The sequence below is a fragment of the Saimiri boliviensis genome, chromosome 10 (assembly GCF_048565385.1).
Source record: "Saimiri boliviensis isolate mSaiBol1 chromosome 10, mSaiBol1.pri, whole genome shotgun sequence".
Lineage (NCBI taxonomy): Eukaryota > Metazoa > Chordata > Mammalia > Primates > Cebidae > Saimiri > Saimiri boliviensis.
In genome coordinates, this window is record NC_133458.1 from 113,093,344 (window position 1) to 113,106,512 (window position 13,169).

General features: G+C 42.1%; 1 protein-coding gene across 12 annotated transcripts in view; it reads right to left on the reverse strand.

The window, feature by feature from the left end:
- HECW1 (HECT, C2 and WW domain containing E3 ubiquitin protein ligase 1) overlaps window positions 1-13,169 on the reverse strand; it is a 600,315-nt gene that overhangs the window by 44,579 nt on the left and 542,567 nt on the right. The window lies entirely within an intron of this gene.

The following is a 13,169-nucleotide window of genomic DNA, read 5'->3' on the forward strand; positions in this document are numbered from 1 at the left end:
GGAAGCTGAGACTCAGATAGGTTAAGAAAACTGCCAAGGGTCTACTGAGAGTTGGAGCAGGCATGAAACCTGGGTTTGCCTTTTGCTTTTCCTGCCTCAAGACCTGAAGGGTGCTGCCTCCAGGCCAGAAACCACACTGGCTGCAGAGGGCAGACCCGAACACGCCCTGAATCCAGTTTCAAAGCTAACACAAATCCTTAGAACACAAAGTGGCCCGGGAGGGATGGAAGGAGAGATGCAGACAGTAGATCAGAGCTGTGCTTTCTCAAGTTATTTTGCACAGAAGCATAGAGATGGGGAGAAGAAAGAGCCCGAGGGCTCAGTGGACCAGCTGCCTCTCCTCCTTGCCGGGGCCTGGCTCCACTTTCATCTGTTCTAGATGGGAGAACAAGGTTCCAGCTAAAAGAGTTTGAAAACCTTTGTTTCTTAAAAGAACTCACGAGAAGATGAACAGATTTGTCTTGAGAAGGTTCAGGAAATCATGAAGAAATCATGAGGGAACTGCGCAGTATTTTGGGTGGATTTTCAGGGTGGGAAATTTGGGCCCATGTAAATGAGAGAAGAGGAACGGAAGAAACGATCCCGCATGTATGGGTGCAGAGCGAAGCCTAAGGAGGTGTGGTGGGGGCGAGGGGCGTGCAGAGGAGGAGCTGCCCGGGAGAGGCAGATGGTGTCTCAAGGCAGGTGGTCTGCGTGCTTTGGCTGTCTAGAGAATCTGAGGAATCGAGACTCCATTTTGTAGACAGTAGGGAATTAGTAAAGATTTCTGTGCCGAGTAAAGGGGGGATAAATTGCAAAATGAGATAAAGAAGCAAAGAGCCCAGGGATAGGGTGAGCATAGTCATACCATGTACATGAGACAGTTACAATATGCCAGGAGCTCACGTGTGGAACAGTTCGTAGAACCCAGCATCAAGTCCTCAGGCGATAAGAATACTGCATTGATGAATGCCTATCTAAGACATTTGTTTCCCACTAACAATTAAGCTAAGACATTTGTACCAAATGGCGTCTTAGCTGTAAGAGATTTATTTTTTAGACACAGATGTAATTTTTATTCAGATTTTGGCTTCTTCTGGCTTGGCTGGCTCCTCATCACCTTGGCCTATCTCCTGTGACCCATATTGATAATCTAAAATGTCCCTTCCATATTTTTCATCCGAATCATATAATCGCATACGAATATATTTATATTGACATATCTCTAGCTATATCCATGCAGGTTTGGGTTACTCTTTTTCAGTTTTTCAACTGCATTCTTCATGCTTTTCTGCTTTTCTTAACAGTATCTTGAAGAAATCTCTCTCCATCACCTGGTAAGGTGCGAATTCAGTCCTTTTTATGTTCCATATGACTGCGCGGCATGGATCTGCTATAATGAATTTAACCATTCCCCTGCTGATGGACATCTGCATTGCTTCTAGGTTTGTGTCTTTACAAACAATGCTGAAATAAACGCAACTGTGTGTTTTGTGAGGCAGTTCGGCATAGCTTTTAAAAGTCTGCACTCCAGAGTCAGACTGCATGTGTTTGTTACCTACCTCTGCCACTTACTAGCTGTTATCTTGGGCAGGTTTAAACCTCTATGGGTATCAGTTTCCTCATTTGTAAAATAGAAGATTATAACAGGATATGTAATTCATGTAGAGCCTTTGCAAAAATACCTGGCCCAAAGTAAGGACTCGATAAATATTATCTATTATAAAAGTCCTAAATATTAGAGCTTTAGTTTCTATGAGCTAACCTTTTTTTTTTTTTTTTTTTTTTTTTTTTTGAGATGGAGTCTTGCTCTGCCACCAGGCTGGAGAATAGCGGTGCAATCTTGGCTCACTGCAATTTCCACCTCCAGGGTTCAAGTGATTCCCCTGCCTTAGTCTCCCAAGTAGCTGGGACTATAGGCGTGTACCACCAGGCCTGGCTAATTTTTTGTATTTTAGTAGAAATGGGGTTTTACCATGTGGCCAGGATGGTCTCAAACTCTTGCCCTCATGTGATCCACCCTCCTCAGCCTCCCAAAGTGCTGGGATTGCAGGTGTGAGCCACTGTGCCCAGCCTATCTTTTCTTTTGTAGATTCTAGTTGTTGATTAAAAAGATTGATTGCTGATTATAAAGGTCTCTACCATTCAAGGTTTCTTGAGTTCGTTTTACATTCTCAATATGTTTATGTTCTAGCATATGCATACATTCACCTAGATTTTCCTGAAGAAATTTTACTCCTTTTTTTTTTCATGTGTTTTCAAAGTAGAGAGGAATCTAACATCATTTTTCTTTGAGCTTTCCAGTTACAGTACTGGCATCATTAACTAAATACTTAATTCTTTTCCTACTGGAAGTTTCTCACAAGTTCTGAAGAAAGCTGGGTTCAGAAATAGGACAGGCAGAGTCCCAACCAATCCTGCACATTCTATGGTGACTTCTCATCTAATTTTTGCTTCTTTAAGCATTGAAAGGGAGGCTACTGAGATCCAGCCAGAGATGGGGTCTGCAAAGCTCTTGTAGGTTTTCATGAGAGAACCCAGGAACTGCTGTTAGGGCTAGGGCTGGAGCTGGAGCTTACTTGATCTTAAACTCAGATCAAAAGTCCACGCTGAGCTCTTCTGTCAGGAGGGCCCTGGGAGGGAGGTTGAAGGGCCATGAGACACCCAGTGGGATCTCATAATATTGTGGTTTCTACCTACTAATTCAAGACTCTGCCGATGTAGCAAGGGATATTTAAAGTGTGTTATCCAGGACTACTTAAGTTCCATAAAACTCTACAATTACACTTAATACCCACTTGGCCAAACTCTAAACATGCACAAAAGAGCTTCCCTCCTCCCCCAAGTCCCCTTGCTAAAGGCCTGAAAACAGATTTTTTGCCACCCAGGTAGTATCTGCTTGGGAAGGGAGAGAGGTTGGGTCTGGGGCAGGAGAGGGCAGGGGAAATCTATTTATTTTGCAATTAGCTAAGGGCCTTGGGACCCTCTTGGAAATTTTGGTTTGAGAGGTGGTAAAATGTCTGACTGTGACACCCATAAGGTTAGATTTATCACCACCACAAACTTAAATGAGCACATAGACCTTTTGGTGGCTGCAGAGAAACTGATTAACAGCATCGGATCTGAAATCTGGCTATGAAAATCCTTCTCACACTGACAATTATGTAAACAGTGACTCATAACATAGTCATTTCTTAAAAATGATACATGTTAGCGCAGGCATGTGCCACATAACCACATTTCAGTCAATGATGGACCACATAAACGACGGTGGTCTCAAAAGATTATAACAGAGCTGCCCTATACAGCTGTACCATTCCTTATCTTTTATACAATAATTTTGCTGTACCTTTCTTTGTTTCGCTATGTTGAGTTGCACAAATACTTGCTATTATGTTACAATTGCCTGCAGTATTCAGTATAGTAGCATATCGTGCAGGCTTGTTCCCCAAGAGCAATAGGCTATCTCACAGAGCACAGGTGTGCGGTAGGCACACCATCTAGGTTTGTGTAATTCTACTCTGTATGTTCATGCAATTATAAAATTGCTTAGTGACGCATTTCTCAGAAGAAACCCTGTCGTTAAATGAAACATAACTGTACGTAAGACAAACAAAATGTGTCTGAGACTCTGGTAATTCTTCCTAGAAATAGAGGAGAAACTCATCGATTTCAATTGTTTAGACTTTAGGGCATCTTAGATTTGCTCCGGGTAAAGGTGACATTCAGAAAGATTGGGACATAAAAAGAATTTTCAGTGGTGATTTCAGAGAGAATAGTTGATAGAAGCGTAAATAACACTCAGCAATGAGTGAAAAGCTTCAAATTTACTTTTTTTTTTTTAACTGTTTTTACTTATTTTTAGTTCATATATTCTGAATTAAAAATTGAGGGAGAGAGATCCAAGATGGCTGATCACTAGCAGCTCGGGATTGTAGCTCCCACTGAAAACGCAAAGAACGAGAGGACGCCACACCTTCACATGAATTCTTGTTGCTCACGCACCAGGAGATTCCCAGCGGAGGAGCCCCACGGGTCGCCAGCGCGACTCTTGTGACCGGCGAGGCGGTTTTGCCGGCACCTCTGAGCGTCGGTTCTTGGTGCAGAGTCAGAAAAGCACCATCAATCTTAACGCCGCTGATTTGGTCGGCGCAGTGGGTTGCTCAGATTTCGGCGCTGAGAATCAATAAGTTGGACGTTCACTCAGAAACCCAATTACAAAGACGGTAATTATAAAGACCACAGATGGATAAATCTACAACGAAGGGAAGAAAACAGTCAAAAAAGGCTGAGAATACCCAAGATCAGAACGCCTCTCCCTCAGCAGGGGATCCCAGTTCCTCTTCAGCAACAAAACAAGGCTTGATGGAGAACGAGTGGGTTCCAATTACAGAAGCAGGCTTCAAAACGTGGTTAGTAAGAAACTTCTGTGAATTAAAAGAACTTGATCTAATACAATCTAAAGAAACTAAGAACTTTGAAAAAAGGTTTGACGAAATGTCAACAAGAATACAAAATTTAGAGAGGAAAATAAGTGAATTGATGGAACTGAAAAACACAATACGAGAACTACGTGAAGTATGCACAAGTTTTAACAGCCGAATTGATCAAGCAGAAGAAAGGATATCAGAGGTCGAAGATCAACTCAATGAAATAAAACAAGAAGACAAGATTAGAGAAAAAAGGATAAAAAGGAATGAGCAAAGTCTCCAAGAAATATGGGACTATGTGAAAAGACCTAATCTACGCTTGATAGGTGTACCTGAATGTGACGAAGAGAATGAATCCAAGCTGGAAAATACGCTTCAGGATATTATTCAGGAAAATTTTCCCAACTTAGTAAGGCAGGATAATATTCAACTCCAGGTAATACAGAGAACACCACAAAGATATTCCTCAAGAAGAGCAACTCCAAGGCACATAATCGTCAGATTCACCAGGGTTGAAATGAAGGAGAAAATACTAAGGGCAGCCAGAGAGAAAGGTCAGGTTACCCACAATGGGAAGCCTATCAGACTCACAGCAGATCTCTCAGCAGAAACCCTACAAGCCAGAAGAGAGTGGGGACCAATATTCAACATCCTTAAAGAAAAGAACTTTCAACCAAGAATTTCACATCCAGCCAAACTAAGCTTCATAAGTGAAGGAAAAATAAAGTTTTTTGTGAACAAGCAAGCACTCAGAGAATTCATCACCACCAGGCCTGCTTTACAAGAGCTTCTGAAAGAACCACTACACATAGAAAGGAACAAACAGTATTAGCCTTTCTAAAAAATACCAAAAAGTAAAGAACATTAATATAATGAAGAATTTACATCAACTAATGGGCAAAATAGCCAGCTAATATTAAATGACAGTATTAAACTCACATATATCATTATTAATTCTAAATTTAAATTGACTAAATTCCCCATTTCAAAGACAGACAGGCAATTTGGATAAAAAACTAAAACCCATCAGTATGCTGCATCCAGACCCATCTCACATTCAAGGATACACAAAGACTCAAAACAAAGGATGGAGAGAGACTTACCAACCAACCAGAGAGCAAAAATAAATAAATAAAAAGCAGAAGTTACAATTCTTGCCTCTGATAAAATAGTATTTAAAGCAACAAAGATCAAAAGAAGCAAAGGACATTATATAATGATAAAAAAATCAATGCAACAACAAGAAGAGTTAAAGGTCCTAAATACACACGCACCCAATACAGGAATACCCAGACATACAAGACTTATAAAGAGACTTAGACTCCCACATAATAATAGTGGGAGACTTCAACATTAATTTTAGACAGATCAATGAGACAGAAAATTAACAATGATATCCAGGACTTGAACTCAGATCTGGAACAAGTAAACATAATTAACATTTATAGAACTCTCCACTTTACACAAAATATACACTCTTATCAGTACCACATCATATCAACTTAGAAGTTTAAACGAAATCTTGGTTGGCTCCTTGTTTGTCATTCTCTTCCCTCATTTTCTTTCATGTCTCCATTATTAAGGACAATTATAGGCATACCCATATTTAGACTGCATTCTAGCCCGGGCAGCAAAGCAATACCCCCATCCTCTCTCCCTCTTCCTCTTTCTCTTTCTTCCTCTTCTTTATTCTTTTTCTTATTATTCTTTAAAAAAAAATTGAAATGAGATTATAAAGACTCTCATTAACCAAGAAGTTTTACCTGAGAAAAGGTATCCCATTCATTCATCCATCCTTCCATTCAACCATCCACCTATCTGCCCATCCTTCCTTCTTCCCTCACTCCTTTCTTTTTCCCTTCCTTCCTTCCACACGTATTTACTGAGTGCCGAGTTTGTGACTAGGAAAGCTACAGGCAAGACTCTGGTCTCACTCGGCTTACATTTTCAGGAAGAAATGACAACAAATTATAAACACACACACACACACACACACACACACACACACACATTTATATTTATTTATTTATTTTTGAGATGGAGTCTTGCTCTCTTGCTCAGGCTGGAGTGCAGCGGCACAATCTCAGCTCACTGCAGCCTCTGCCTCCTAGGTTCAAGCGATTCTCCTCCCTCAGCCTCCCAAGTAGCTGGGGCTACACGTACATGCCACCATGCCTGGCTAATTTTTTGGTATTTTTAGCAGAGATGGAGTTTCACCGTGTTAGCCAGGATGGTCTCGATCTCCTGACCTCGTGATCCTCCTGCCTCAGCCTCCCAAAGTGCTGGGATTACAGGCGTGAGCCACTGAGCCCGGCCTAAGCATATTATTACTTTATTTATATAGTGATAAATTCAGTCAACATATTAAAAAGATGTTAAGTTGGAAAGTTATAAATGGATGCACTATTTTAAACTGAGTGCTCAGGAAAGACCCTTAGAGAGGGAATGTTTGAATTTAAATGTGAATCTTTCCTATTTAAACTTAATAGTTTGAAACTATAAGCATTTGCAACATTCCTGTATTGTATTAGATATAAAAATAAATTTGGACTTTTCACAATTCATTTACAGTTTTGCTTTTTATGCCTCCATTCAAAATATGCAAGCATTTTTAATTGGTGCTTTCTTACATATAATTTTGTAGCAAGTAAGTGAGGAGTTTCCAGTGACATGAAGTTTTGATAAATGTTGAAATAACAAATCTCACAGCATCTGGGAGTGTACTACTATAAACTGGCTGATTCAGATTATAAAGAAGTATCACTTAAAATAGAAGATACTACATAAAGAAGGAATGGTAGATTGATTTTTAAAAAGGTGGCTTTGTACTGATAAGTATTTGGTAGAATTTCAGGCTACCACTAGTGTCATTTTAAGCTATTTAGCTTGTCATATACGTAAACTCCCGTCATTTATAATCTATCACCAAGTTTTGTTCATTCAGTTATTCATGCTCCTTCAGAAAAATCTCTGTATCTGCTGCTTCTGCCCTATTTTGATTCTTTTTTTTTTCTTTTTGAGACGGAGTTTCGCTCGTTACCCAGGCTGGAGTGCAATGGCGCGATCTCGGCTCACTGCAACCTCTGCCTCCTGGGTTCAAGCAATTCTCCTGCCTCAGCCTCCCGAGTAGCTGGGATTACAGGCACACAGCACCATGCCCAGCTAATTTTTTTTGGTCTTTTTAGTAGAGACGGGGTTTCACCATGTTGACCAGAATGGTCTTGATCTCTTGACCTCGTGATCCACCCGCCTTGGCCTCCCAAAGTGCTGGGATTACAGGCTTGAGCCACCGCGCCAGGCCCCTATTTTGATTCTTTAATCTTTCCTCCAATCACTATTTCAATAGCCTCTTAAATGACACCCCCATTACCCACTGCAGTTCATCTTCCACTTATCACCAGAGTTGACTTTCTGATTTTAAATGAAGATCTGATCAGGCACTTTTATTACACTTAACAACATGCCTGGCTCCCTGTCATTGTCATCTTCATGACCAAACCCAAACTCCCTGGGATGCCGTCAAATGCTTTTCCCTATCCTTTCCAACACCAGGACGCCTTTCCAGCCTCTTTCTCTCTTCTGAGTCCACACCAAACCAACATCGTGTGAACACTGGGCCTTCCATCTAGAATTCTAGGTGGATCTAGAATCCACCTAGAATTCTTTTCTGCCAGCCAATTTTTCCAAAGTTCCTCGTACATAATTATGATAATACAATGTAATAAGGACTATAATAGAGGTATGCAAAGCATTGGTCACACTGTATTTTAATTTGCCCAATTTTATATATACCTTTACCTTTCTATAGGGGCTGGATTCTGATGCTAGAGCCATGATACTTGGGTTCCAATTCCTGCCTGGTCCTCGACTATCTCTGTGGCTTTGTTGATGTCTGCACCTCATTTTCCTCATCTGTTAAAGTTAGATCTCTCAGCATCTGGGTTATAATGTTGTTAGACAAATGTGTCTAGAATAGTGCCTGGCATATTAGTAAGTTCTCAATGGATCCTTCATTATTTAGCTTAATTATTAAATTCTGTATCCCTAAAGATAGAAAATCAGGATATAATAAATATGGAAAGGATAAAAAGAGTAGCATATGAGTGCCTAATCAATATGCAAGTGACATCATCATAAACAAAGAATTAATATACGAAATTTGGAATAGGCCAGGCACGTTGGCTCACTCCTGTAATCCCAGCACTTTGGGAAGCCAAGGTGGGTGGATCACCTGAAGTCAGGAGTTCGAGACCAGCCTGCCAACATGGCGAAACCCCATCTCTACTAAAAATACAAAAATTAGCTGGGCGTGAAATCCAGCTACTCCGCAGTCTGAGGCAGAAGAATCGCTTGAACCAGGAAGGTGGAGGTTGCAGTGAGCCGGCCTTGTACCATTGCACTCTAGCCTGGGGGATAAGAGCAAAACTCCAAGTCAAACAAACAAAAAAAAAAAAAAAAAAAAAAAGAAATTTTGAATAGTATTCTAAGACTTCTGTTATCAAAGATACAACAGACACATACTGTTTTGTAAATTGTAGGACTTCTGGTGGATGCTTTGAATATCCTGAGTTGTACAGACTCTTGTGGTTATTGTCCATTCTCTGCTCTCCTACCCCCCACCAATTTCCCATCTTTTTCTGCCCTACTCTGTGACCTTGGGACTGGCTACTGTGGGTTGCAGTGTCTGGAGAGTCTGTGTCCTCTGGTTTACGGTTGGGTTTGGCCGATGGGACTGGAGGGTGGAAGAGAAGTGTTGACTGACAGTGTTATTTCCAGCTTTGTCCTGCTGAGGCCAGGTCTGGCAGGGGCTGTGTCCACAAGTGACCACAGTGTCCGTGGGTGGCCCCTTATAGGCGCCAGCTTTGAAAGAGCTCTTATGACTCCATCTCCTCTCTCTCCTTGGCCTGAATATTATCACTGCTGACTTTGACAGGGTCCTTTCAGTTTGGAAGTCAGTCATACAAGTAAGGAACGAAACAGCAATTGCAGAAAGTTTCTTTAGGCCAAAGGCAGCAAAACAAAATGAAAAAGAAACAAACAAACAAACAAAAAACTGACCAAAACAAACAAACAAACAAAAACCACACAAACTTTTTTTTTCCTGTTTGTTCAACATGTGTAACACAGAATTTTCACTATATTTATTCATATTGGTATCTCTCAACACTGGACTAGAAAGAAAGGAAGTGGGTGGAGCCATGATGTCCTGCTAGGGCTTCTGATTAAGCTGGCTCTATTCCAGTGGATACAAAGCCCACACACAACGAGCAGGAAGCCCAGAATGTCGAATATGTACTCTCAAAGGGGAGCTTTCAGGGGAAGGACACAGTGTCAGGGGCTTCTCCATCGATGTCTTCGGGCAGTGGCGAGCCTAGAAGTGGCTGCTGCAGGAGCAGGTGCAGTGTGAGAAGGAGGAGGAGGCCTTCCTTCAGTAACAAGCAGCATTCAGGCACTGTGCAGAGCAGGTTCCCAGAGTGTAAAGCTCTTAAGGGACATGTGCATTTATCACTGACTTTGCAAGGGCTTTAAAGCCACAGACAATCCAGGAAAGTGTGAACTTTCAGCAATTAATTGCATATGGCAGGAAGGATCACTCTAATAATCTTAACCCTCGTACAAGGAAGAGACTGGTGTGACTTGTGGACTAATACTCATTTATGCACCCAGGGGTCAGGGAGATGTTCTGAACACCTCAAAGTGCCAGGCATTGTGCTAGAGTGAAATAAGACAAAATGTCTCTGCTCCGATAGAGCTTATTTTTTAGAGCGAACTCAGACAAAATGGGTAAGAGTATAGGACACAGAAGAAAGTCAGCGAAGGATAAAGAAGCAGACTAATGAAAAAAGATAAAATTGACCACTGCAAAGATGCTGCCTCCAGCCACGGCTGAGTACCGTGTCAATCCTGAGTGATGCTTAACCCTTTGAAGCCTTATAATGGATTTTTGCTAGGCATTAAAAAATATAATCATGTAAGAGCAGCTGTGTTAAAACATTCATATAAACTCTAGTTAGTGCATTTGGTTTCTCATTCCTCTATAGCAAACCAATTGGTATTAAGTGTGTGTTTGTTAAGTGGTAATAATTCTTCCATTTAAGGGAAAATTCCAGTCATTTCACTATTTCACTAGCCTACAAGCAATTGACTTGTAAATTCATCTAATTTTTATTAACGATTATGATAATCTATAAAATTATGCTCCACAGTACAAAATAGGTTCATGTAGCTCGTCAGCATTTTATACATTTATAAATTTTATAAAATATAAATACTAATTTCACAGCATTTTCTGATATGCCTTACTAGAGAATAAAATTTCTATTTTTGGAAGATCAACAACTTTGGAAGCTGACCTGTGTTTGCCATGTTTATTTTAGGTCCGTGGTCATGCTAATCTCTGATTCCAGAGTGAAGGGAGGTGGGCAGGGCGTCAGTGTCCATGAAGACACCTCTGTACCCCACGCAGACTGAATCCTGCCCTGGCTTGTCCCGTGTCAAGAGACAATGTCCTGCTTTACAAAGTCAAGGCTGTGCCCATAAAATGCCTTGTAATCTGTTGGTCCCTCCATTTCCTCATGAGGGATACACAAGCTATGATGATTATCATCCCCTTCTCAGCCCCCAAGAATCTCCTGATGAACCCCCTGGGAGGGAGGAAGGAGTACTTGACATCCATCCCAGATCAGTGGCAGCCACGTCCACCCTGTGGGTGGTTAAGAGGCAGCCAGTGGCACCTGTCATGGGAGATCAGATTTGAGGACTCAGGAGTCTGGTTTCCTGAATGTCATGGACCTGCAGCCTGCAGGAATGACAACGACAGGTCTTCGGGCAGGTGTCACAGCACCCACACACTGCCAACATTTTGTGCAAAATACCCACAGCCACATCACCAGATCTGGGCTCTCCTAGCCTCCCTTTGCTAAAATGCTGGGCAGAGAGCTTAACGAGACACTCAGGGGCACAAGATAGAAACCTGCATGTTTTGTTTGTTAATCTATTTGCCACATGGCACATGGATGGCTTATGATATGAAAGTAAACAAAAGGAGTAATTGCAGCATCATGGTTTTGTTAAGATATCCCAAAGCTGATCAGAGCTTCCTGTTCAAAACTAAATGAGATTCTACCTAGGTGGCTTACGTTCAGCCAGCTGTGGCTCTGTGCAAAGAAAACCAGTTTCCCTTGCTCAGGAATTTGGAGCCACTGATAAGAGAAGAAAAGTATGACTCCACATGGTGGGTCATGATACAGTCTGATCTCTGACCCCGTGGAGGTACGGGGGTTGTTTTGCATGCCAGGCTGAGGACTCTCAGGACTGAGGCATTCAGAGTTGGAGCTTTAAATCAGAGGGGAGTTCCCTGCCCATTTCATCACTAGTCAGTGGCATCCAGAGTGGCGATGAAGGAAATCTCATCACCACAGGCTCAGGTTAGATTGCTAGTCGGCTCAGAAAGCTACCTGCAATTGTGTTTCCAGGATGCATCGTAAATACTCTCCACATGAGTGGGAACATCAGCGGATGAAAGTCAGCACACTTAGTGTGGGGCCAAGTCCTTTAGCAAAGGACACAGCGGTTAACTTGCATCTCGAGGGCAGGCACTGCCAAGCCCTCATCAGGGATCCATCCAGACAACTTTGGTAATCCTTGCAAAATCCCTGTATCACACAATTTCCTTCCTCAATGTGATGAGGTGTAACAGGCACATCCACAGAGCCTCTTCAGCCCTGCAATGTATGAATGAGCAGAAGGCCACAAAGCCAGTTTGATTGCAGGGACTGGGCAGCAGGCGAGGCACAGTCATTGTGAAAAACGATGGAGGCCACTCTCAGCAGGCAGTCCAGCCAAGTGTGGGCCACAAGTATCATCTGTGCTTCCCATCAGGCCTTCGCCTGTGGCCTTATTTCATGGCTGCACTGAAACGTGCTTGACACCAAGGTTTTCGTCAAACGTCGGGTCCCATTCATGCCCACCGTAGTGCTTGTTCCTGTTGTCCTATGCCACTGTCCCCTCTTTTTACAAGATTCACAGACTCCACTCCTCACTCCCTGACCCCCTACCTTGGACAGAGAAAGATATTTTCCCCTTGTGATTGAATACAATTCTCAGGCTTATCTATGTATCTCAGGCAAACACATGCCCACATGTGCAGTTATACACACATCCCCATATGTGTGTATAACTGAGCATTTAAGCTATTGTATTGTAATTGTTGGCTGACTCATGTGTTCCTCACACTAGTCTCTTTGAGGGATGAGACCTTGCTCATTTCATGTTTGTATTCTCCCAGCACACAGTATGTGCTTACTTTATAACTGTTAAATTAGTGAAGGTATTCCTCATACCACCTAACATAGTCTTATATAAGATATTTGATGAAAATATTTCTCTGTTGATTGCCAATTCCAATTCATGACCTCTAAGACACCATCCTCAATGTCATGCTCACAAACTAAGGGAGAGTTGAGGGACTGTATTAGGTATAATCTGTGTACGTGTATATTCCTGTGTTACAGGTCACAGCACTCTCTACCATCAGAATGGAGCCTGCCTGAATGCGTGCTCAGTGACAGGCAGATTCCATTCTGAAGCCCTTCTGCAGTGACTTGCCTGCTATGCTCCACCATCCATTTATTCACACATTCTGGGGCTGAAAACGGCACATTTTGTTTCATCTTGTGCCAAACCCTTGATGTGCACTCACTCTACCTCAGCTCAAGAACGTCAGGGCGGGGAGTGCATCTGGAGAGAAGGCATATGCCG